We start from the raw sequence: 24647 nt of genomic DNA, 5'->3' as shown, positions 1-24647 counted from the left end.
GGGGTTCAAGGACCCACCATTTGTGCTACTCAGCTACTCCTCCCTGCCTCTTCCCCCTCTTCCCTTATTATGGCCGCATGGCCTTCCCTTTGAAGTAAAGGATTACAACCACAACAACTTCATTTTGACGTTTCATGACGTTTCCCAGCAAACATTCTAAAGTTGACCTTTTTTCTCCTCCGAAGGTGCGTAATTCTTCGACCGCAATGAAAAAGTAGAAGTACAACAAACCTGACAACGTAGAACCCTCCTTGCTATAAAAAAAATATGGTTTGTAAGCTGTTCCCTCTTTGTGATTGAGAAGACGTGGCGTATTACAAACATTGGCGCGAACGTGAACGTGACACATCGGCAACTTCAACCTGGGGAAAAGTAGCGTGATTTTCTCTAAGCGTTTGCAAATGGCGGCAGATCACCCCGAAATATGGCACAAAATTTCATGGACCTTTGGCTCCCCGAAACCACGGTGAATTTGCAACAGGCGCTGTTTTATGCGAGGATTCAATCAGATGAACGTGTGCTCTGCCATTATCAGGCTTGGCGTTTTGTTGTCCTTACTGCGTCATACAACCGATAGTCACAGCGGACTTTTTCGGTCACGCCATAAACTTTTAACATAGCAGTTGACGATAACGTGGTGGCGGTGACGGGCGGGAAGGTGACAAAGCAAGAAATAGTTTTTGAGTTATTATTGATTGATTGATTGATTGATTGATTGAATTGAATTGAACGCGCCGACGCAACGCAGGCGAGGAGGCGCGCCGAAGTGGAGGGCTCCGGATTAATTTTGACCACCTGGAGATCTTTAACGTGCGCCGAAATCTCGTACACACGGGTATTTTTGCTTTTCGCCTCCATCACAAAAGCGGCCGCCGTGGCCGGGAATCGAACCCGCGACCTCGGGCTCAGCAGCGCAACGCCCTAGCTACTGAGCCACCACGGCGGGATTTCAGTTATTATTAAAAAATTAATTCTTTAAGTACATTTTAGTAAAGTACAACTATGTTTGAGTTATTATTAAAACATAGTTGTACTATACTAAAATGTACTGAAAGAACTAAACATAAAGTTCATATCCCCTCCGTGTAATGGTGGCGATGGTTGAAACGAGAAGCGTTCTCGCGTGAAACAAATGGCCAAGTGCGAAAGTCAAAGCCCTTCCAATATTAGTCAAAGCGTCAACGATCACAGTTCAAACTGCCTGCCATTCAAAGACCAAAATCCAAACTGCGTCAAATACGGGGGGGGGGGGGGGGGTAGCGGAGCTCGTACCCCCACCGAGATGCTTCTGAGGAGGCGGCGCCTCCGCTGGGAAAGTGTGTGCACCAGAGGCACAGGCAGGGGGGTGTCGACCGGGCTTCAGTCCCCCGAAATTTTCACCGTCGGCGTCATTCTATCCGCGGTACATCGTGTGTAAATAAAGGCGCATATCCTTCGAACATGTCGCTTTTATTATGAATCAGGCAGGCCTCAATGCATGTCCGACTCTTCGCGCGCTTTCCTAGAGCGAAGCACCTCAGTCAGGATGATTGCGCGGGAGTGCAGCCCCAAATAAGAAGGCCCCCTTGGGTCAGCTAAGCGCGGAACGCCAAACACGTGCGTTATACGTTTCTGTGATTTCTTAATATTTTCTAATGGGCTACGCCTATCCCACGCCAAACGCGTGCGTTGTCCTTTTATGTAGTTCCATATTATTCTCCCAAATTGTACGTCTTGCCCTATACTCAAATGCGTGGTCACATGTCACCGATGTTGCCACGCGGAGAATAATTGGTCGGCTGGGTCATCTTCTGCCTGAAGAACGCATTCGCCCCGCACCAAATCTGTACAACTCTCCCGAGCTCTGGGGGTGCGCCCTGCCCAGCTCATGCCAGCCCAACCAGCCTCGGCTGACGCAGCGGGCTGTAGCGGCTGGCAAGGCATTTGCGGTCCTGGACTGAGGACTTCACCTGTATGAAAATTTCGCAACAATAAAGTCGTTTATTCTCCTCCTTCGAAGAGGAAAACCGTGCGCAACTTCAACGAAGCAAAGAAGATTGACACGTCACGGTGTGGCGGGGTGAGCAAGGAGTTGGTCTGCAGTGGGAGCGCCGAACACTGACAGCTGAACAAAAGAGAAACGATGATCTTTGCCTATCTAAGAAGAACTATGCACAGCGGCGGCAGCAGATGTCAAAGGTTCCAGCAATGCAACCAAACAAAACGACTAGCTTACGTATAGTGTAAACTGCGGTTAGCTAAATAAGGGTCATGCATAAAGGTGGACCTTTGTGAGTAAGACACATGGCAATTGATGCCACTGTTCCGCGCGTCCCCCATTCGCATACCCTCTCTTTCATGTTACGGTCGATCGCAAAGGGCGCCTTTTGAGAGGGGTGGCCCCAGTTTCCGCGCACGACATTGCCCTTTCTGATAGCGGGGCTGCAGACCGAGTCACACTCTCCTCTACCCCATCCGTTCGACAGGTTTGTCTTCTGTGTTTCTCCCTAACCTAAGAAACAGGGGAACACCGGGATGTTAAAAAGGCTGCAGTACGACTCTCAGAGCTGATCCCACACTTGATTCGAAACGTGAAGGCATGATGGTTCCTAAGCCAGCCTGCTACAGGCGTACGGTGGTCGCGACAGCAGTGAAGACCCGACTGCCATCTTCAGTATCTGTCACAACTGAAGCCATTTCGTCCACGGCCGATTTCTTCCTTGGCGGTGGCCGGCGAGACCAGTGTATCTGGATGGGCATTAGTCAAAAACACGGAAATATGCCGCAAGGACAGAAGCGCCCCTGGCTTTTGGGGAAGCTCATGCTGGTATTAAGTACCAACGCACAAACGAGGCCTCGGATTAAGGTAAGCCATTTTCTTGCATGCAACTGATTTTCATTCTCTTGCAACTGATTTATCCTTGCATGATCACTGATGTCTCATGATGATGAAGGTTGCTATGTGCACCAGTGTATATCGTTGATCAATTCTCCGACATTGAAGTAATCATTTGCTGAGAGTCAAACGAGGTCATAATAATTTAGTGTCTGTGGGACAGGAAATTTGTATTTCGCTTCACTTCTTGAATGCTATATTTATTTTATTTATTTAGCACATACTGCAGACCCAGTTTGGGCCCAGGCAAGAGTATTCTATAAACATAACCGCTCCAACAGCTACATTCGCCGATACGATCAAAGCCGCAGACGAGTCTCCGCTCTTTGTGCAAACATATTGAATCGTTGAACGAAGCACCCGTAACGATGCAGATAGGTAACTTCGGGTGAGGAAACCTTAGGTACAAAGCGTCCACGTGCTAAAATATTTATGGTGCCCAATATCTGTTCTTGCTGCAGCTTTAGTAATTTGCGTTTACAGGCAAGCTGGTGCTACTCCGTATGAAGGTGCGGCTGTTGCATGTTGTGCCCGTTATCGTTATTTTTCTTACGATGTCTCATGCCAACGCATGCATCCATCGTAGCACTTTAGCTTAAAGTTACCACAGCGGCGTCCACAAGTGAAGAACCTCTTCGTACTGGTGGCGAGGAAAGAACGTGCCTTCCCGGCAGATTTTTTCTTCAGCTTTTCCTTGCATTCCTTGAAATTTTGTGGTCGCAAAAATGTTGTTCTTTGACTGTTCAGCCAGCCGGGCACGACAGATAAATGTAGGAGTTAAAATACGCCACAGACCGCACGCCCTCTCAAAAGAATTACATACCCACGGTACTTCCCCCCCCTCTCTTCTCTGGTCTGTCCCGATTTGACTTTGCGTAGATCCGTCATCATCATCATCAATCAGCTTGCCTACGCCCACTGCGGGGCAAAGGCCTCTACCGTAGATCTCCAATTACCCCGTACTGGGCTAACTGCGAACAATTTATCCCCGCAAACTTCTTGATCTCATCTGGACACATAGCGAATTTCTTCCGCCCATTGCCACGCTTCCCTTCTCTATACGGATCCTCCATGCTGCCGTAAATGTCCATCGGTTATTGTGACTTCGCAATACATGCCCTGACCACACCCATTTCTTTTTTATTTGTACTAATATTTCCTCAAAACGCGTTTGTTCTCTGACCCAGTCCACTCTCTTCTTGTCCCTTAACGTTACACCTGTCATCTTCCAGTCGCGCTCAATTCCAGTTGATCCCTTTTAGTGAGCTCTAAGTTTCTCCCCGTAGGTAAATACCGGTAAGATGCTGCTGTCATACACTTCCCTCTTTAGGTCGGAACAGTGGGAGGCTACCATTCACCATTCATTATCTGAGAATGCCTGCCAAATGAACTCTACCCAATTCTTATCCTTCTAATTATCTCAAATTTGCCCAGATTCGTAACGTTACTTCAGTGTTATAAGAGGATTTGTGTGTCACATGGAGCAGTCTTTGAATAATTGATTGATTAGTTGATTTATTGATTTATTGAATTGATTGAATTATTGGTTTATTGATTGATTTATTGATTGAATTTATTGATTGATCGATTGATTGACTGATTGATTGATTGATTGATTGATTGATTGATTGATTGATTGATTGATTGATTGATTGATTGATTGATTGATTGATTGATTCTGGGGTTTAACGCGCAAAAGCCTCAGACTAACTCGGGATCTTTAACGTGTGCCGAAATCTTGTACCCACGGGCGTTTTTGCTTTTTGCCTCCACCAAAAAAGCGGCCGCCGCGCCCGGGAATCAAACCCGTCTCCTGGTGCTCAACAGCACAAAGCCTTAGCCCCTGACACATGACCGCAGGTGTATTTGAACAATACTCAGCATTATCTGAGTACCTAAAATGACCGAGTAATTACCACCGTTAACAACTTTCCAATTTTTTAGTCAATCTCTCAGGCCATTATTGCATGCAGAAATGCGAGATTGACTACAAAATTCAATTTCTGAAAAAAAAAACTGTAATGGGCGTGTAAGGCCCATTACAGTCTGTTTCCTGATGAAACGCTGTAATTTTTAGCATTCAACCATGCCGGTCCATGCGATTATGCATGTTCTTTGGCGCACAACGGCGAACAAATAGCTGACTCCTTTCAAGCATCGACCAACGCTTAGAGCTAGTGCTGGGTTGGTACAACCATTGGTCGCTGTTTTCTACTGGACCAAGAAACGTTTCTTGATAATTTCAACTCCTGGCGTCCCTCACAAAAACTGCAAGGTTTCTATGTGTCGCATACGTAAAAGAATAGCGCCCAAGGTAAAACACTGCAAACCGCTGAATTATCGTTTACATAAAAAATCGGCACGACTGAATAATGCCATGGTACGCGTCCGCTAAGAATACGTACTTTCTTAATGTTTCAAACCGAAATAACTGGACCTGATTATAGTTCTTTCTCGAGATCTCACGAGAGATTCTAAACACAGCAAGATTTTATTTAACCTGCACAGAATATGAGTAACTTCAGGAGCATGGTCAGACACCGCCGTCTGCGCGTTATGCAATAAAATCTCGCAAATGAATCAATCAATCAATGCATTTGACTAGCGGAGCCAGCGCTCGCCAGCGCTCCGTTGCGTAGCAGGTTTTCGCTTGCGTGGAAAGCTGTGCCGCCACCAACCCGCCCATGTTCCGGCGCAACTCGTTCTTAGCAAGGAGCCATTTTCTTAATTTCCTCCGCAGAAAGTTGGAAAAAAACCCAAACGTTGTGTATACAGACGCTACCTTTTACGTTGCCTCCCTAGTGATCGTCGGTCTAGAAGGAGAAATCACGGACTGCCTGACATTAACGAACACCAGCGCAGAGGAGGCCGAAACTGGCGCCCTTCTATTGGCCGTAAGGTAGAATTCTAAGGAAAAGCCTCCAAGTAATTACGGACTCTAAGAAAGCTGTAGAAAACATTATAAATGGCCGAATCCACAAAAGGCTCACGAAAATTTTAACTCTCAATATTACTAACTTCTAAGACATCATTTGGCTACCGGAAATGAGGAGCTTGAGGGTAATGAGAAAGCAGACCAAGCTGCGCGAGAACTTACTAACCACTCTGCCAATAGTCACAGCTTACTCACCCCTCTCCCTAATACCTTCGGTGAGCGGCTCAACATTAAAAGAAAAGCCATAGCTCTGTTTCCTTCACCAGATAAAAGCTTAACAGCTGCAGAGCAACAGTCTCTCAGACAAATACAGACGAACACCTATCCCAACCCCCTCAGACTATCGAAGATATTCCCCCAGAAATTCTCAAACGCATGTAATAAGTGCGGTGAAATATCGTCTCTATTCCATCCATCCTGGGGTTGTCGTATTATATGGCCCTCAGTAAACACCAAAACCGAGTTATATGAGCTATGGGAGGCAGCTGTGGCCAGCTCTGACCCTGGGGTTCAAAAGTATTTGATCTTTAGGAACAAGACTGGGGCAGAGGAAACAGGGGCCCTGGAAGGAAGGAACCTGCCCCGGTTCAATCAAAACCATTTATTTTAAATAAACGTTTCAGCTCTCTCTCTCTCTCTCTCTCTCTCTCTCTCTCTCTCTCTCTCTCTCTCGTAATTCTCGAAATCACCGGACGCATTACGCGTTACTGATTGATTGTAGGGTATAACGCGCCGACACAACGCAGGCCATGAGGCGCGCCATAGTGCAGGGCTCCGGATTGATGTCGACCGCCTGGGTATCTTGAACATGCTCCAAAATATCCTACACACGGGCATTTTCGCTTTTCGCCTCCATCATAAAAGTGGCTGCCGCGGCTGGGAATCGAACCCGCGTCCTCGTGCTCAGCCTTATCACGCGCTATTCGCGATAACAACTGCTTCATCTTGGGTCTCCTTTTCCCCCCGCAGCTCAGCGTGATTGCCGCTCATAGTGCCGACCCGTGCTATTTCGAAGTCCGTTTAATTCGAACTAATTTAGATCTCCTGCAGTTCCAATTAACCAGACTTTACTGTATTTTTTGTAACATATAAAGTTCTACACGTATTTAATAGGGGAAATCGCAGTTATTCGCTCTACCGCATTCAGGAATGCGACCTCAGCCGAGAGCGGATTGCAAAATAATACCCGCCTTCACGCAGACAAAGTGTTTTTATGCATCCAGCATAGCAAACTTGTCAGAATAATGTACCTACTTCAGAACACCAAGGTAGAACTCATTACAGTTCACTCGTCATTGTGGCTGTACCGAAATGTTAGCCAAATATTGATATTATTGTGGATGCCAAACTCATAATACATACGTTGATTTAACGAAAGTCATCTCGCGGAGCTACCGTTATGTAACGTAATGCCTGCACAAGGTTCCCGTGCAAGCATTACGTCCTGAATAACGGGCTAGGATTTGCACCCCTGAGAATCCGGATTTTCGTCTAGCCTACAACTTAACCTGGCATTCAAAAACCATAATCATCAACAACAATACCTGAGAGAAACCTCAAAGGCGCTTCTAAACTATCGAGTGGGTGTATGCAACCTCAGTCCCACCCCAAGAAAAAAATCCTGGCTAAGCGCCTGCTGTGCACCTCTCTCCCTCCCAGGGCAAATTCCCTTTCTGCCGCCCTTCCCCCGCATATGAGAATAAAAATTTAGCAGTGGCTTAGCTCGGCTATGCCAGGATACACGTATCGCGAGCTAAGGTTCAGCTGGTCATTCTTAGGTTTCCTGATTGACTAGGATTAGCTGATTATCATGCTTACTGCTGCTAAAACAATTTCCAATCCAATCCAATCCACTCCAGTCCAGTCCAGTGACTGCTCCTCACGCACGCGCTGCACGGCTCTCCAGGAGCCACACGAAATGGTTATCAAGCGGCTCCGGCGCAGCGTCAGACTTCGCTACTGCGCAACCGAGTCGCACAGCTGGGCGCGCACCGGTGCCAGTGCGTGTGCCACGGCTATTACGTCATTCCTGTAGAATGCGCAGACCGACGAATATGCAGACCCAATTCTTTACACACCCGTACTCCAAATGGATTCAATTTCATCCAATCCAATCCAATGCCCCTCGCGCTTGCGCAGCACAGCCCTTCAAGGTCAACGCAAACTGCCCAACCTCGGCCAGTGTAGCTTGCGCTACAAAGAGCTTTGCCGAGCCGCATGAGAAAAAAGGCACGTTCTCTATCACGTCTAGTTGAAGAAAAAAATCATGCGCATTCGCAATGTAGTGGCGAACGCGCGGCCAAGAAACCGCTTGCCACCCCCAATTACAATTGCGCCCGCCGCGGCGGGTCAGTGGCAAAGGTGTTGTGCCGCTGAGCCCAAAGACGCGGGTTCGATGCTCCGCCGTGGCGGCTGTTTTTTCTGTGGTTGGTGAAAAACGAAAATGCCCGTGTGTTTCCGATTTCGGCGCACGTTACAGATCCGCAGGTTGGCAAAATTAATACGGAACCCTCGGCTACAGCGCGCCTCATTGCCTTCGTTGCGTCGTCGCGTTAAACCTCATGATAAACCCACCTCGAATTGCACTATCAAACAGGTAGGTGATTAACGTTGGTTTCAAAACGTCGTAAAATGACGGTATTCAGTAGTAATAGCGAGGGAATGGTGTTGGTTGTCGTGCGGAAGATTGCATGCAGTAGCAAAAATAGGAAATAATTTTCACGTGTAATCGTATACGTAGTCACTCATGGGGCCTAATTTTCCCGGAGTACAAATACAAATGGAGATAAGCGGCGTCACCTGGACTTTTCTTTCTTTTCTCTCTCTATACTACGAAAGGGGACAAAGATTGGTGTTTGGGTTCAGTGCAATATGCATATTTTCGCAATTCCTGTTCCTATTTATTCTGTGATTACCTTGTCTATTTTGCACGTGTTTTTGTTTTGTGCTGGATCATTATATGTAAAAAAGTAAGTGCTCGTGTGTATTGTACAACCCAGATAGCTTTCCTTTTAGAGCGTCGGTGACCCATACTCTCTCTCTGGTATATTTCGGATTGATACAGTAAAAGCTCGTTAATTCGTACTGCAAGGGGAGGCCACCTCAGGTCGAATTAATAAAAGTTCGAACTAACGAAAGTGACGACCAAAACACGTAGAATGTGATTGGGTAGCAGTAGAGCATGTCAGCAATTATCTGCTGACATTTTTGTTTTCAGAAAGTCCGCAAATGAAAATCTTTTTTATCCTTGAAGGCGAAAGTAGCGGAAGGCCTCATTTACGCGTATACTTCAGAACTGAAAAATAGACGGGTGGCATTCTATCGGGTTCATACTACCGCACGATGGCCGCACTAACACTTCGTCTGCACCATCGTCGTGGTCTTCGGCAGAGACATTGTCTGACCTCACAAATGATGCAACATGTTAGCACGCCACATACACTGAACCGACGCCCACATCGACGTATTCCAGAAAGAAACTTCTTCCGAAAAATTTCGCTATGTGTTTTCAAAATACTTTTGCCCAATTTTACTTGTCTCTCCATTTTCTCCTTCTTTCCGGAGGCGACGCAATTTCGTGTGTAATGAGGGGGCGTAAGGTGCGTTTCTGTAGTCTTGGGCTGGGCCTCACCTACCGGTGCGATGGCGGGTAGTTTGAATTACTCGTGGCGGAGTCCGCCGGCGTTTGGATCACGCGTTTCGTTATACATAGACTTCCATTGGAGCTCGGCGGGACCAAATCTTTCAGTTCGAATTATTCATACACTCGGTTTATTGTAGTTAGAATTAACGAGCTTTCAGTCTATTAAATATACGGCAAGAATATTAGGCCTTGCATTTAATTTTTAATGTTTACAATTTTTCTAGTTTGTGAATTTGTGCAACTACTAGTCATTCACTTATTATACTGTATATGCTACTCGCCCCTGTGTAACAGCCTCGGGTAAGAGACCCTTTAGGAGTATTCTGAATACATAAATGACCAAAAAATTTTTATTTCTTCTTGAGAGCGGACGGAAGAAATACATCGGCAGAAATTCAGAGGATTGTCAGCTAATGTGTAGCCTTTTTATGTCGCTTGTCTTGAGTGTGAGTTCTTTACTACCACATATTCGGGTGGTATTCCTACATCCTGTCCAACGACTTATCTCCATATATTCAATTATAATGATTACAGGCGTTACTTGCACCAAATCTGCATTTTTTGTAAACGAAAGGCTTTACATGGCTCGCCATTGTTCGTATTTTTTTATCTGAAGAGCACATTAGGGGCTCGCCTTGTCGTCGTAGCTTGCTCGCTGGACCCAAGTAGATCTCCACGGCGTACCGTCGTAGCGGAGTACCGTGCTAGCGGCGTCAAACAGAGTCTTCCAAAACCGAGTGGTTTATAAGTCGACTGTTCGAAACTCGCAAACCGCTGGCACTTGTCATATATCTGCCCATTGTTCACCGCAAAGAAAACTGTAGGTGCATTTGAGGCAAAATATACGTAATTAACCGGCAGCTTTCGCGTACATTTAGTTAGGAACACTCGTTGGATTCGTTTCTATAATAGTAAGAGGAAAAATATTAGCAGTGGCTTAGCTCGGCCATGACAGGGTATACGTAGCGTGAGTTAAGGTTCAACTGGTTATTCTTAGCTTCCTGGTTGTCTAGGATTACCTTGATTATCATGCTTACTGCTGCTTCAAAGATACACACACGGTATACGCATTATGAGACACATGTATATTTATCAAGCGGCTGCGGCGCAGCGTCACCAATCGCCCCAGAGCTAAGCTGGTTCCACAGGCGCACGCCGCTGTTGCTGCGACGCACGAGCCATAGCTTCCACACACGGCCACCCCTCGCATGATTATGAAGCGAATCGGGCCGCTACGTGCGGAACCGAGGTCGGCGAACCCGCTGGACGAGTGGGGTGAGGTTCCACAGGCGCACGCCGGTGTTTCTGCGACGCATGAGCCATCAACCAACCAATCAATCAATCAATCAATCAATCAATCAATCAATCAATCAATCAATCAATCAATCAATCAATCAATCAAAGTCGGCATTTATTTCACGTATTTGGTACACAAGGAGGCGGGAGAAAAAGCCACCCAACGGTAGCTTGACAAGGCTACCTCCTGTAACACGGACAACATCGAGCACAGTACATACAAGAGCATTTCGTTGTCAACCATAGACAAAAGAATATGTTGTCAATTTTTCAACATTGTATAAATACATAGTTAAGCACAGATACATCAAGTACATACATCCGCAAAGGTAAAATCAACTTGGCATGCATGCTAAAATTCCCATGTATCCCGATGACCGCAAATCAGGAGTGTAAAAATATATACACCTACATACAAATGCAAGACAGACCAATGCCATTCTTCATACTTTTACAGCAGCATCAAACTTCCATTAAACACAAAATTTATTTAATAAAGTCGAGGAGTATGACACAAGACAATATTAGAACGTTAAAAATACTGGACCATTAGGAATAGCTCAAACGCGTGTTTAACTGATAAGGTATCTATGTCCTTCCCCAGTCTGTGAAGGCTGTTTAGCAATACCGGTATTTTGCTTCGTAGCATATTGTCTACGTAAATGTTTCTGTTAAAAGAGACCGACACGAACTCTAGATGTCTCGGAACCCGTGCATGAATAGTTCTAATCAATTTAGACATAATAACCAGCCGATTCGTACTTTTATTTCTTTCGGTAATTAGCTTCTTGCAGAAATGGTAACCATAGAAGTTTCGGATGCTAATCAGGTGAAGTGTTTCCATCAGAGGACTCACGGGGTGGTCAGAGACAACGTTTGAGATATTTCTTATTTTTCTATTCTGTAATCTAGTAAGTTTACCTACATTTTTAGAAGTAGTGGTACCCCATACAAGACAACAGTATTCAATGTACGGTAAGAACAGTGATTTATATATTAAAAGCCTAGCTTTCATTGGAAGCACGTCTCGGTGACGGTAAAGTGCACCTGTGACACGTGATAGTTTAGTAACTACTTGATCTGTATGCAAGTCCCAAAGCATATTTTCGGAAAATGTTACTCCTAGCGTCTTAAAAGTACTTACTATTTGAATGGGAGAGCCGTGTAGGAAAAGGGTTTGATTTTGGTGCAGCTGTTTGTTTTTTGCTCGGAATACAGCTGCTTTGGTCTTGTCAGTGTTTATAGCTAGTCCATTACACGATGCCTATTCACCAAGTTCAAGCAAAATATCATTTCCTCGTTCAAACAAAACTTCAGAGTTAGTATCCGAAATGAATAGACTTGTATCATCTGCGTAAATTACAAATTTAACTGAAGAATAGATTTGAACAGTATCAATGATATAGATGTTGAATAGGTAAGGTCCTAATATATTCCCCTGTGGGACTCCGAACATAGTCTCTTTTTTTGAGGAATGGTGATTATTTAATGAAACATATTGGGTACGATTACTTAGATATGACTGGATGATATTGTGCGCTATGCCACGTATACCGTAAGATTCCATACCCATACCCAGCCATACCCAGGTATACCGCAAGGTTTCATACCCAGTTACCCCTCGCATGATCATCAAGTGGACCGGGCTGCCACGTGCCGCGCTTGCGCAGCACGGCTCTCCAGGAGAAACGCGAAACTGATCACCATCGGCCAGTGTAGCCCACGCAAGTAAAAGTGGCAGTTCGAGATCAAAAATGGCGCGTTCCACACTGCGCAGTGAGCCGCCGGCACGCCGGCACGTGAGGGATGACAAGCACGCACAAAAAGAACAGGACTCCCGATGGCTCTGTTTCAGGCAGTGGGCGCGCGAGCATGGCGACGGCGGGAAATTTGTATTGCATTGGACTAACCTCCATTCCATTTAGAGTGGAGTGAGACAGGGAGGCAAAGAGCGTGATGGGGGGTTACGATTAGTGGATGACGGCGCTACAGCTTTTTATGGCGAATCACTGCTCTGCACTTCCGCCATCTTTCACGTTGAGTGGAACGGCTATAATTTTTATATATTTCGTGTTTTTTTTTTTAGATTTTCAATATTATATTCTACTATACGCCTCCATGTACGCTACTTAAACGATTACAGGTGGAACTTCGGTAAACTTATACGATTGCCATTCTCCGTAATTTTCGTATGTATTGTTTTTATTTTTACGCTATTATAACGATTTCAGGTGGGACTACCGCAAGATTTGAATTATTGTGGAAATATTTTGGAAGGAGGGCGTTGTACAGTTCGGCATTTTCAGTAATATCTTTACATTTTTCTTATTTTCTAGTTTTTCAAAACTTCCTTCGACCGATTTTCTCCGTTTACGTCATAATAACGTTTAAATGTGGAACCTCCCCAGAATCTTCCTTAATGCGGGAAGGCATGGCCTATACGGTTAGAAATTTTCCGAATATTTTTTAAATATTTTTCCTATTGCTTTATATTTCAAAATTTCTTAAGACAAATTTCCTCTATTACGGTAGTATTATGATTAGACGTGGAATTTCCGCGACATCTTCAATATTGTGGATATGCAGGGCGCTACTCGGTTCGACATTTTCCGTATTTTTTTTGTATTTTTCTGATTGTTTGGCTTTTCAAAATGTCCTTTACCAATTATATCCGTTTGCGCTATTATAACGATTACAGGAGGAGCTTCCGCGATAGTTGCATTTTTGTTGAAATTCCGGGCTTTACATGGTCCTGGCTGGGGGAGAGGGGGGTACTCGGCAAAGAATGCTCGCAATAAAAGAAACTCGCAATTAAACACCCCTCCCCCCCCTTGAAGGAGGCTGTCCCACCCTTGTAAAAAAGCCCATCGCAAATGGGCCGTCAAAGTACAGGGCACCCATAATGACCCTAAGGGTGCATCAACAATAACGTTGTGCAATCAAATGAGGCGCACATTAATTGTTAGTGTTGGGCTTGAGTGTGCCCCCTGTTATGTTCCGTTCGTCCAGGGATTTACCACGTGCAATTTTGACTACCCGCATGCCTTCGTGCCTGCCTAATAAATAAACTCTATTATTTACTTTATTATGATCTGTAACTTTGTTTTCTACATTACGGAAAAGTAACTGGGTTACTTTTTGCACGGTAACTGTAACTCAAACCAGTTAATTTTGCAAATCCCTTAACGGTAAGTGCAAGAGAATTACTTTTTGGCTTAGGTAACTGCCCCTGTAACACTGTTACTTTTTGCTGGTACCGTGCCAATAACTGGGAAAAAGGCGGGAACGAATATTTGGGGAGGAAGCGTGAAAGTGGATAGGCAGTTGATTCCCACCTGCTTTCAGTTTGATGCCCCTAGCGGAGGCTGATTTTGCTCACCTGGAGCTCTCAGCTGCATATGCCTGTGCAACGAACACACAGTAGAGAATCTAAACCCAATTAAAGACAGGGGGAAAGAGTTAATATAGAATTAAAATCAACTGAAATTGTTATTGTAAACCATAGCACCAAGGTGCCTGGAGCACCTTTTCGGAGGGCAAACCAGCAAACTGAGACACCACACATTTGCGATCGCTTTTGCTGCCTGAAAGAAAGCATTCTCTGGCAACCATATATTTATTTGTGGGGCCTTGGGTGAAGGTGTTGCACAAGAAATGATGAGGCCAGCAGCTCGTATTGTTGTAATCCAATATATATACAGCAAAGTACATGTCGGGGTATATATATCTGAGATGCATACTATACATCTGCTGTTTTTCCGTAGTCTCAAATGTTTTGTAGCTAAGTGGTTTGGAGCAACACGGGATTTTCGACGCACCATGGAGTTCGAATCCCTGGAGTGTTTTCTTTTTGTGGCGGGCCAACTGTCGGCTTTGTGTCAACGCGCCCTTTATCTCCGAATGTGTACTACTCAGAGGGTATAGGCGAGCTCCTAAGGTGCGAGAGAAACGCCTTCTAATTGAGCGTCTCCGGTGGCACACAGGGCGTTCAGCACTGCGCACACCTCGGCTCGTCCTCTGTCACTGCGTGGAACGGCATTTGCTCACTACAATCGGCGCTATAATACTATCCGGCCAATTTCTGAATCACAACATGGCAATAGCGGGAGTGCCGATCCCTGAGGTATCGTTAATGAGCGACCACACATAACGTCAGAAGCCATGGACATGTTGCAAAAAACCGACGCCGAAAGTAGTTTGAACAAATCCGGAAAAATGAACCACATTAACTTCATTTCGAAACGTATGATTGTTGCTAGTAGTAGTAGTAGGAAAGCTTGTCTAGAGAAACAAAAAATATTTACACACATGCTACTCTGCATTCACGAACATTAAATCTTGGACATCGTTCGATCACATCGAAGATAAATGCCCGTCATTCCGCGTCCCTGTTGTAGTTGTTGCGGCAGACGCAGAGGTCGCTGGGTATGTTTCTTCTTCTTGTATGGTTTACTAAATCAATTCTGCTTTATCAACCGGATAAGCGATAGAAATTGCGTCTATTTCAGCCCGTCTTTGCATTGCAAGTGCAACAGAAGTTTGACAAATTCGCATCAGCGTCCCTTCAAAGGGGGCACGCAGATAAAACACGTTTCTTTTATTCCAAAGATTTGTTTTTTTTTTATGAAAGCCCTCAGTGCATGCCCTGCAGGAAGCGATGCTTTATTCACTGACAAATTCAAAATTTAAAGGATAAATTTCAATTCTCCCTTTAAACCACGTGTTTCGTGACGTCGAAAATGACGCACCCAGAGCACGGCCTTAAATCTAAATATAGTCTGCCGTCAAGGGCCGCTACCATCTCACGCATGGCCGCTTGGTTTTTTTGTTTGTCGCCCACTTTCATAGATGGCGTTGAAATACTGTTGAAGTTAAGGTCTCTAAAATTACTAAGGTAGCGCCAACTGCTCCCTCCTTCTCCGCTGCCCTCGTCTTTTTTCTCTCCCCTCACCCACGGGGCCGCGGTCCCTTTAACTCCTAGGCGGGGCCGCCATTTTTGTTGGCTTCCTCAGAGCAGACGCCGTCGAAACGCTTCGGGCCGCTCGCTGCCGCTTTTCGTGCAGTTTGCTCGTGTTTTCGCGCCGCAATCGCTCTTTGGTAGCATGAATAGTATTTCTAGAGCCCCGTTTTACCAAGACGCATTAAGTGAGGCTGTTTTGTTGTATATTTTTGTCTAGAAGGGGATATTTGCGGGGGGGATGCCGCGGGCGCATACGGACAGCGCGGTGTTTGTTTACGTGCGCGGCATGCTCAGGATAGTTCGTGAAGGCGAAAGGATCGAACGTGGACGTTTCAAACTGCTCTGTTACATAGATTTTCTAGAGCCCCGTATTACCAACACGCCCTAAGTGAGCCTGTTTTGTTGTATATTTTTGTGTAGAAGGTGATATTTGCGGGATGGATGCCGCTGGCGCATACGGACATCGCGGTGTTTGTTTACGTGTGCGGCATGCTCTGGATAGTTCGTGAACGCGAAATGATCGAACGTGGACGTTTCAAATTGCTCTGTTACATAGTATTTCTAGAGCCCCGTATTACCAACATGCCCTAAGTGAGCCTGTTTTGTTGTATATTTTTGTGTAGAAGGTGATATTTGCGGGATGGATGCCGCTGGCGCATACGGACATCGCGGTGTTTGTTTACGTGTGCGGCATGCTCTGGATAGTTCGTGAACGCGAAATGATCGAACGTGAACGTTTCAAATTGCTCTGTTACAGTAATTCCGTTCTGGCATTTGCGTGATTAAGTTGTGGTCGTACAAGCGCTGCACAGAGGGCTTGGATATAGTTCGCTGTGACCTTGGTTCGCGGCAGTTCGAGCGCTGCGCTGGCTTTTTTGTGTTCGCGTTTTTTGCGTTAGTTGTAGATCATTGGGCAGCGCTCAGTATGCGTCCCGCATTAGCTACTGACATTCATGCCACCTTTATTCCGTGCACTTTCCGGTGCTTTGACGCTGTTGCAAAATATATGTCACCTTCACGTCGTTATAGGCTGCTGTCAGGGTCAGAGTTCTCGCGTCTCCTCGTTGACCTCGCCCATGACGGCTGTACTTTTGGCAGTGCGTCCGTGTCATAGCAATGTTCGTGCGATTGGCGTTCACAATTACTTCGAGTAAGGCCCTGTCGGGCATATCTGGAAAAGGCTGGCACAAAGAACGCGCGATTAAAGAATACGCTCAGCTTACAATCAGTTGTAGTGCCAAGTTCTATAATAACTACCGCATTCCAAGGCGAGAAGCGCGCTAACAAGCGCAATTGTGAATCCTTTTTATGCTGTACAGCTAACATTCATTCATGTGTGGGCTTTGATAAATTACAGCTGGCTACAACCGAGCTGGCCGTTACTGCACTGACCTTATTCGAGCAGCCGAAGGCACAACAACTGGGCATCGCGAAGCTGCATAAAGTGACTCCGACGCAACACTTGTTTGAAACCAGCAGCTGACTCTTCGGTTGTTATCGGTTGTTATACGCTGGCGGCTTTGATAAGGCCTGCTCGGAGGCAGCTGAGCCTAAAATGGCGAATTTAAATGGGCAGTGGCGGCGAAGAGACGAAAAAACAAACAACGTGGGGACGAGGTACTACGTCACTGGCCGTTGGCCAATGGCGCGCGGCGTTCGCCGGCGAAAAAGAAAATGGCAAAAAACGAAGGAGGAAAGGAGCTCGGGCGATGGCGAAAGGTGGCGAGATCTAAAGATGGCGCTACCTTAGTAATTTCAGGGACCTTAGTTGAAGTGCCTGTTTACATATTTTGCTTCAGGCCGCACCTCTATACCTGCCGTATTTTTATTAGGGTTCATGCTAATCGTTTCCCAACACATAACCTATGGCTGGACAAACATGGTCACGTAAGTGCCCGTGCCGCCTATGTCAGTTGGTCAGTGTTGTATCAGGGAAGTCCAACGCGTCCGATGGCTGTGTTAGGCGTGTTAGCCGGAAATGTGCCGCTCTAACTGCTTAGATGTTGACGTGTTCGTTCGTAGCTTTAATTGTTCACCCCACCATTCTTACTGCTAAAAAAAGAATGTTCCCTAAATATAAGTGCAAATAGCTCGTTCTGCAAACTTATAATCCCGGTCCAATTTGAGTTTGCTGTTGCCGGCCTCAGAAAGTACCACAACTGTGCATAATACGCCATAGGTTGTAGTCCGGGAAATGACCTAGTGGGTTGCATGGCCATTCTCTTTTTAATTAATTATGCAGCCTACTTTGGGTAAGTTCTGTCAAAAACTGTGTCAGAGTTATTTTAACGAGGTCATCTTTCGAATGGAAACACCGTGCATGTTGTGTGTATGGTCCCTTCAAATACGAGAATGTTTGTGGGCGAAACCGCACTGGAATTGATTTGAATAAAAGTTGCCTTGAATACGTTTTCTCTTTAGTGAACGGAAAAACCAACGCGTTAAAAAGCCGCATCAACGAGTTGTGAGCTGTCCCAACAGACTGGTGGCGAGCTGTGAAACGCTTGAAAACGAAGTTGAATAAAAAAACTCCGGAGAAATTATAATGGTAGATGTGACGGCAGACTAAAACACCACTTGACTGGGAAGGCGACGGGGGAGCTGCAGCTGCGTCACAGCGACGGATGAAGCCCCATCTTTCCGCCATAGTTTCAGCGGAAAAGCAGATTTTTTTTCAATAGTTTTGCGCCCTCAAGTGGTAGAAAAAATTGACCTTAATAAACTGCTTCACTTTAAAGCACTGTACTTCTGAATTTTCAAGGGCGTAGGTTCAGCTGTTTGTGTTGGAGATGGTGGTTCATCTGAGCGAATACAGGGGTGGTGGAGAGGTCGTTGTAATTGTTAGAACCAATCCTAAAGTCGGTTTTTTAGGCACGTGAGATTCCATTCCCTGGTGGGTACAAGCCCGGCTCTTCCTGTGCACGCCCAGCTACTGAATGCCCTTGGAACACCCCTTGTAATATTTTATGCAACTGCAAAAAGGCTCAGTTGTTCTGCCTAAATAGCCTAGGGCTAGAATCGTGGTTTTTGGGAACGTACCCCCTGCGTTCGGGAAGCAGCAATTTTATTATTTTTTTCCAAACAACGACAATTTTTTAAATGTAACATGTTGTTTTAGCTTAGTTCGGTTTATTACTTTCGCAAATAAAGGAGATTTGCAGTGATATAGGGCACGCTTACCATCACGCTTACTTAACGATTTGCATCGCACTGCAAGTGCGATAATTGTACCTGTCTTCGAACGGAATATCACTTTTGGCACATATGTGGGCAGCACTGTTAAATGAAAAGCCAAAGGGTATATCAACGTGCTCAACACTTAATGAGAAATCCTGAAAAGCATCTGTTCATTCAGCAAAACCCCTGAAAGTGGTTTTGGGACATACGGATGGGTTACCTGAAAGAGAAAAAAAAACAGTTAGATATATTGACCCCCTTTGGTATAATGACAAATTCATAAAAAACATTTAGCCCCTTCCTCTCTCTCTCTCTCTCTCTCTCTCTCAGTCTGTTAAATTTTAAAACTCTAGCCATACTAAATACTTACAACACAGTGGGAATGTGCTTACGACATTTCATCTCTCCAAAGTAGGAAGTTTGGCTGGGAGTTGTCGCCTATTTGTCCTATCAGACATTTAGGGTATATTTCCAAAAACCTTTGCCGCCCTCTTAGTGGCCTCTTGGGGTGAATTTCTCGAATTTTTTGTGTATTTTAAAAGTACCATTTATCAGCACAAAGCAATTCGGTCTATCAGTCAGTGAAACATTTACAGCGAACTCCCGTCAAGGCGAACACGACCAAGACGAATTCTCGCTTACGTCGAGCAATGTGGGAATGTTCGTTTTGTCAATAAAATTATTAAAATGCAATAAAGTCAACTTAACACGAAGAACCTTGTACGCAGTGTTCGGTTAAGACGAACCACTTTCGCGGTGGCTCGACCTGCTGGATATTCTGGGCAGTGAATATTGCAGGCTTAACGAGATGCCGCGGGGCATTCAAGCGACTAGGGGAAAAGGAAAATAAAAGAAAGCCACAGCGCGAAGTGAATTCGCGCCACGAAGGAAGACCAAGAGCGAGAAAAAAAAATAAACGCGGATAAATCTACCACTTCGCCCACCGTTCAACCAGCGGAGCCAGCGGCAAGGCCAAAAAAAAAAAAAAGAGCGAGGCCGAGATTTTGACTCCTCTGCTATGGAGTTACAAAAGGAGCAGAGGGAGAATGAAAAAGTAAAAAAAAAGCGACGACGGAAACTTTCTGTTTGCGAACGTAGCAGCTCTCCTGTAAAAAATTGGCCGGGTATCTGCTCCTTTCGTTGCAAATGCCGTCAAAAGACGATAGTCTTTATCGGCTTTTGCGAAGTAAATGCCTCCCTTCGCTTTCCCGCTCACCTCTCATGTTGTTCCTCTTGCGTCGCGCTCCTCCCAAGGTAAAAACGCCAAAGGTTTGCTTAAATCATTTTAAATTTCCCGCGTTCCACTGCTCCAAACCGGGTGTCTCGATGCGGACGCTGCCGTACGGCGAAGACGCGCGTTAATCGAGGCGCCCTATACTTCAACGTTTTTAGAACCGCGTTTCCCTACTCCACGTGCGTTGCAAGCAGAACGTGGAACCTATCTAGTGGAACCTTGCGTAACTGTTGCCGGTTGATTTCTTAAAATGTCGCCAGAAGCTATAGTGGCACGGGCGACAGCAGGCGACGGCGGAGTGAATTCTTTTTCTGCAGTTGATGAAGTATCTAATTTCGGAAAAGTCAAGCATGATTGATTTTTTATAAAGGAACACTACAAATATCACTTCTGTATTGATTTGTTGTCTAATATTTGCGTAATGTGTTGTTCTTCTTCAACAATGTTGACAACTATGAGCATTACACCGGACTTAGACGGGTACAGTTAGCTGCGACTATTGGCGGTGAGATGTTTGAGTGGCGCCCCCTGGCTCTGACGTCGGCTTAGGGACTCGCGCCGCTGTCGTCTGCTACACTCCGCTTGTGAGGGGCAGCAGTGCCTGTGCTAGAAATCGCCCGCTTTGTTGCTGTAGTGGGTTGTAAAGCGTATTTCTAGTGACTCAGTTATTTTGCCAGCTTCAGACGTATCTGAATAATTTCAAGCTGTATCCTCCACAAGTTTGCAACACACGCGGAGATAGAGAACAACTTTCAGAGCATCGGTCAGAAGATCGCGTGTAACTCGTCCTTTCTAGCTTATTCGCGAGGATCAGCGCTCAGAGCTCCTCGATAAGTATTCAAAATGCGAAGGCTTCCCTGCAGTATTTTTGAGATGCTCTTATGAAGACTCAACAGTCTAATGCTACGTACCAAGCAGCGGGCCCCTACACGCGCGTCGCACAGCAGGAAATAAAACGGTTGTCTTCTATTTCTTTTGTTGTTGTTGTCTTGTATCAGATGAATGTTTCTTTTTTTTTTGTGCCCAACGCATTAATTTTTCTGCACCATCACAAACGTCTTATTAGGAGGTTTGGGGATGTTTGGGAGTCTCACAAAGATACTGTGGATATTTCGTTCAGGTTGTATGGCATACATTCCCTTCTTCACAAATTGGCTTTCACTACGGCTGCGTGCAAGAATGTGCATATCCGCAGCGTGCTTTGTTTATTCACATGCAAATACAATGAGGAGGTTTGTGCTGCGCCACCACGATCGCGCCCCAAACAACGTTGTACACAGTACTCGAAGGCGGCTTTTGTGCCCCGAATTTCTATTGTAACCATTCTTTTCATAACGAACTGACTCTCAACCCGAACAATGATGACATGATTATGGTGTTGAAGGCATTATATACTCACTAACTAACGCAATAAATAGAATACCTGCAAATAACACCAGAATCGAAACCGATGAATGTTTCTAGGCAGGTCTTTATTATTTTCCAACCATTCCAGGCGCAAAGAACAAATCCTATTCTACTCGGGATGGCGTTCTATGAAATTAAGGAAATTGCTTTTACTCTCTTGTCCTCGACTGAGGACCCGGCCCACTAACCAGCTCGATTTTATTGTTAAATAAAAATTTCTCCTCCTCCTTTTACTCCTCCTCCTCCTCTTGAGTGCAGTTTTCCTATAATGCATATCGGGAGGATATGGCTGTGGAAAATATACCGAAATATCCCTGCAGGTCTGAACAAAGAGTGTTATTGTATCTTTACGTAGATGTGACTCGTTTTGCTCAATAAACCTCCTACTGGTTAGAAGCCTCGTACAAAACCAGCATACACAAAGTGGGTTATTTGAGCATGTCGGCAAACTTTCATGCCATGACAACGTAAAGTGATGTGATACAATGTGATGTGATACTTTCGAGCGTTCGGCAAGATCGTAAAAACTGTTTTACCTTACATATGATTACCTGGAATCATAATGCCTTCTGCCAAAGCCGATAGCCCTGAAGGCCTAGAATTTGTTTTGGTCTTTCATTTTCGCTGTTGTCGGTTATTATAGCAGCTAACTGTTCCCTTTTCGAAAGATTGCTTAATACAGAAGCTGACGCCTAGCTCCAACTAGTCGCGCTCCGCACTGGACCGGCTTCGCAAGGAAGGAGGCGACGCCGGCAATGTTTCTTCCGTAGCGGTATCCAAAACTATACTTCAACTGACACTTTAAGCCTATTACAATAATAAAAAGTTACCCACAGGCCAATTCTGGTGCGGACAAGCATCGGACGTTGACCGAGCGCAAAAAACCGCAGGTACAGCGAGCCTCAGTGAAGCAGACGAAGCTGACGTCACGGAGGCGCGCTCCGCAGCGCCGCCCGTGTTCGCGCTCACCGCCATCGCAGGCATTGGTTTACTTTGGCCAGGTGGCTGAATCGAGTCACAGACAGACAGACGGACGGACAGACAGACATACATTCAGACCAAAAGTTCTGGGTTTAAGTAGCCGAAGAAAGACTATAGTCTTTAAAAGCCGTTTTAAACAGAAGCATGCGAGTTCGCGACGGTTCACGTCGCGAGTCCACCTCTTCATCACCGACAAAGCGGGGAGTTTCCGGTCTGTATCTGCTGCTTTGACGGCTGAGGTAGCGGTTGGACGCTCTCCGCCACAGCTTGGACTGGACGATACCAGGCAAGAGCACTTGAAGACATTTTTCTATCAAGTTGCGTACTCAGAAAAAAAAGATTATTTTCGTTTTCCTACATGTACGTCTATTACTTCAGTCACTGTGTTGAAGAAAGATATTTCCATGCACCTGGGCATGCTAACGATTCTTTTTTGGAGAGCTTCTGATAAGACAAACTTATGATAAGAAGAACAAACCATCACGAGCCCTTTGTGTCCGTCTTAATAGGATTTCCCTATATTGACAAATCTTTCAAAACACCTCATTCTCTACCAAATGGAGATTCCAATAAGAGGGCAGATTAGAAAAAAAAACTTTATAACTACTGTGCAGAGATTCCTACCGGCTATTGGCGGTGAGCGCGAACACAGGCGGCGCTGAGAAGCGCGCCTCCGTGACGTCGGCTTAGGGATTGTAGCATTTGTCGCCTGCTTCTATCGGGCTCGCTCTCCTGACTGTTTATTTGCACTCGTTTAACCTTTGATGCTCGTCCGCAGATTATGGGTATCCACAACGTTTTATCATAATAAAAGATTTAAAATCGCACGCACTAGCTCAGTCCGTGATTTAAAGCATATATACCGCTCCGGAAGGAAACATTGCCGGCGTCGTCCCATTCTTTGCGAAGCCGGTCCTGTGCGCAGCGTGAAGAGCTAGTCGAAGCTAGGCGTCAGCTCTGTACTCAACAAACTTTCTAACAAAGGGAACCGTCAGAGTTTAATAACCGCCAACAGCGAAAATGCAAGACCGAAACAAATTCCAGGCATTAGGGGCGCCGGCTTTGACAGAAGCCATTACGATTCGCGGTAATAATATGTAAGGTAAGACAGTTGTTGCAACCTTGCCGAACGCTCTTAAAGTATTGTATCACATCAGTTTACCTTGTGATGGAATGAAAGATGCCGACATGCCCCGTAGGACGCAAAAAATTTAGGTTGAGCTCCAAATAACCTGCTGTGTGTATAGGCGCGTGCTGGTTTTATACCAGGCTTTCAACCAGTATGGGGGCCTATTGAGCAAAATGACCGTCATGTACGTTAAAAATACAGTAAGAGCAGGTTTGTTCAGACTTGGAGGGATATTTCTGTACATTTTCCATGGCCATATCATCTCAATATTCAAATATGCGTTATATTAAAGCTACACTGAAGAGGAGGAGGAGAAGGAGGAGCAGAAAACTTTATTTCACAGTAAAATCGGCGGGCTCCTCAGTAAATGTTTTTCTTCAATTCATAAAACGCCATCCCGATTAGGCCAGGATTTGTTCTTTACGCCTGAAGCAGTTTGAAAATCATAAAGAGCTGCTTGGACATATTCATCGGTTTCGATTCTTGTTATACTGAAAACGGGCACATATACCATTTATAGCGTTCGTTACAGAGTATATCAAGCCTTCAATTCCATAATAATTTCAAACTGTTGGTGTTGAGGTGCAGTTTGTTACGATAACGATGGTTACGATAGACATTCGGGTCACAAAAGCCGCCTTCGAGCATTGTGGACAGCATTGTCAGCATTGTTTCGCTGGGGCGTAGCACAAACCTTACTGCATCTCCATAAACAACGCAAGCTGCGGATATGAACCTTCTAGCGCGCAGCCATAACGGAAGCCAATTTGTGAAGGTCCTCACGTACTTTGTGGGTCTCCCAAACATTCCCACACCTCTTAATCAGGTGTTTGTGAAGCTGCAGAAAGATTAGTGCTATGCGCAGAGAAAAAAAAACATTCGTCTGATACAAGTGAACAATGAAAGAAACAGACGACAGCCGTTTTATTTCCTCCTGTGCGGTGCCGTGCAGGGGCTAGCTGCTTGGTGCGTAGCATTAGACTGTTGAGTCTTCATGAGAGCACTTCGAA

Source organism: Haemaphysalis longicornis, unplaced genomic scaffold (assembly GCF_048455015.1).
Source record: "Haemaphysalis longicornis isolate Haplotype H1 unplaced genomic scaffold, Haemaphysalis longicornis Haplotype H1 scaffold_20, whole genome shotgun sequence".
NCBI lineage: Eukaryota > Metazoa > Arthropoda > Arachnida > Ixodida > Ixodidae > Haemaphysalis > Haemaphysalis longicornis.
Note: the sequence above shows the minus strand (reverse complement) of the source record.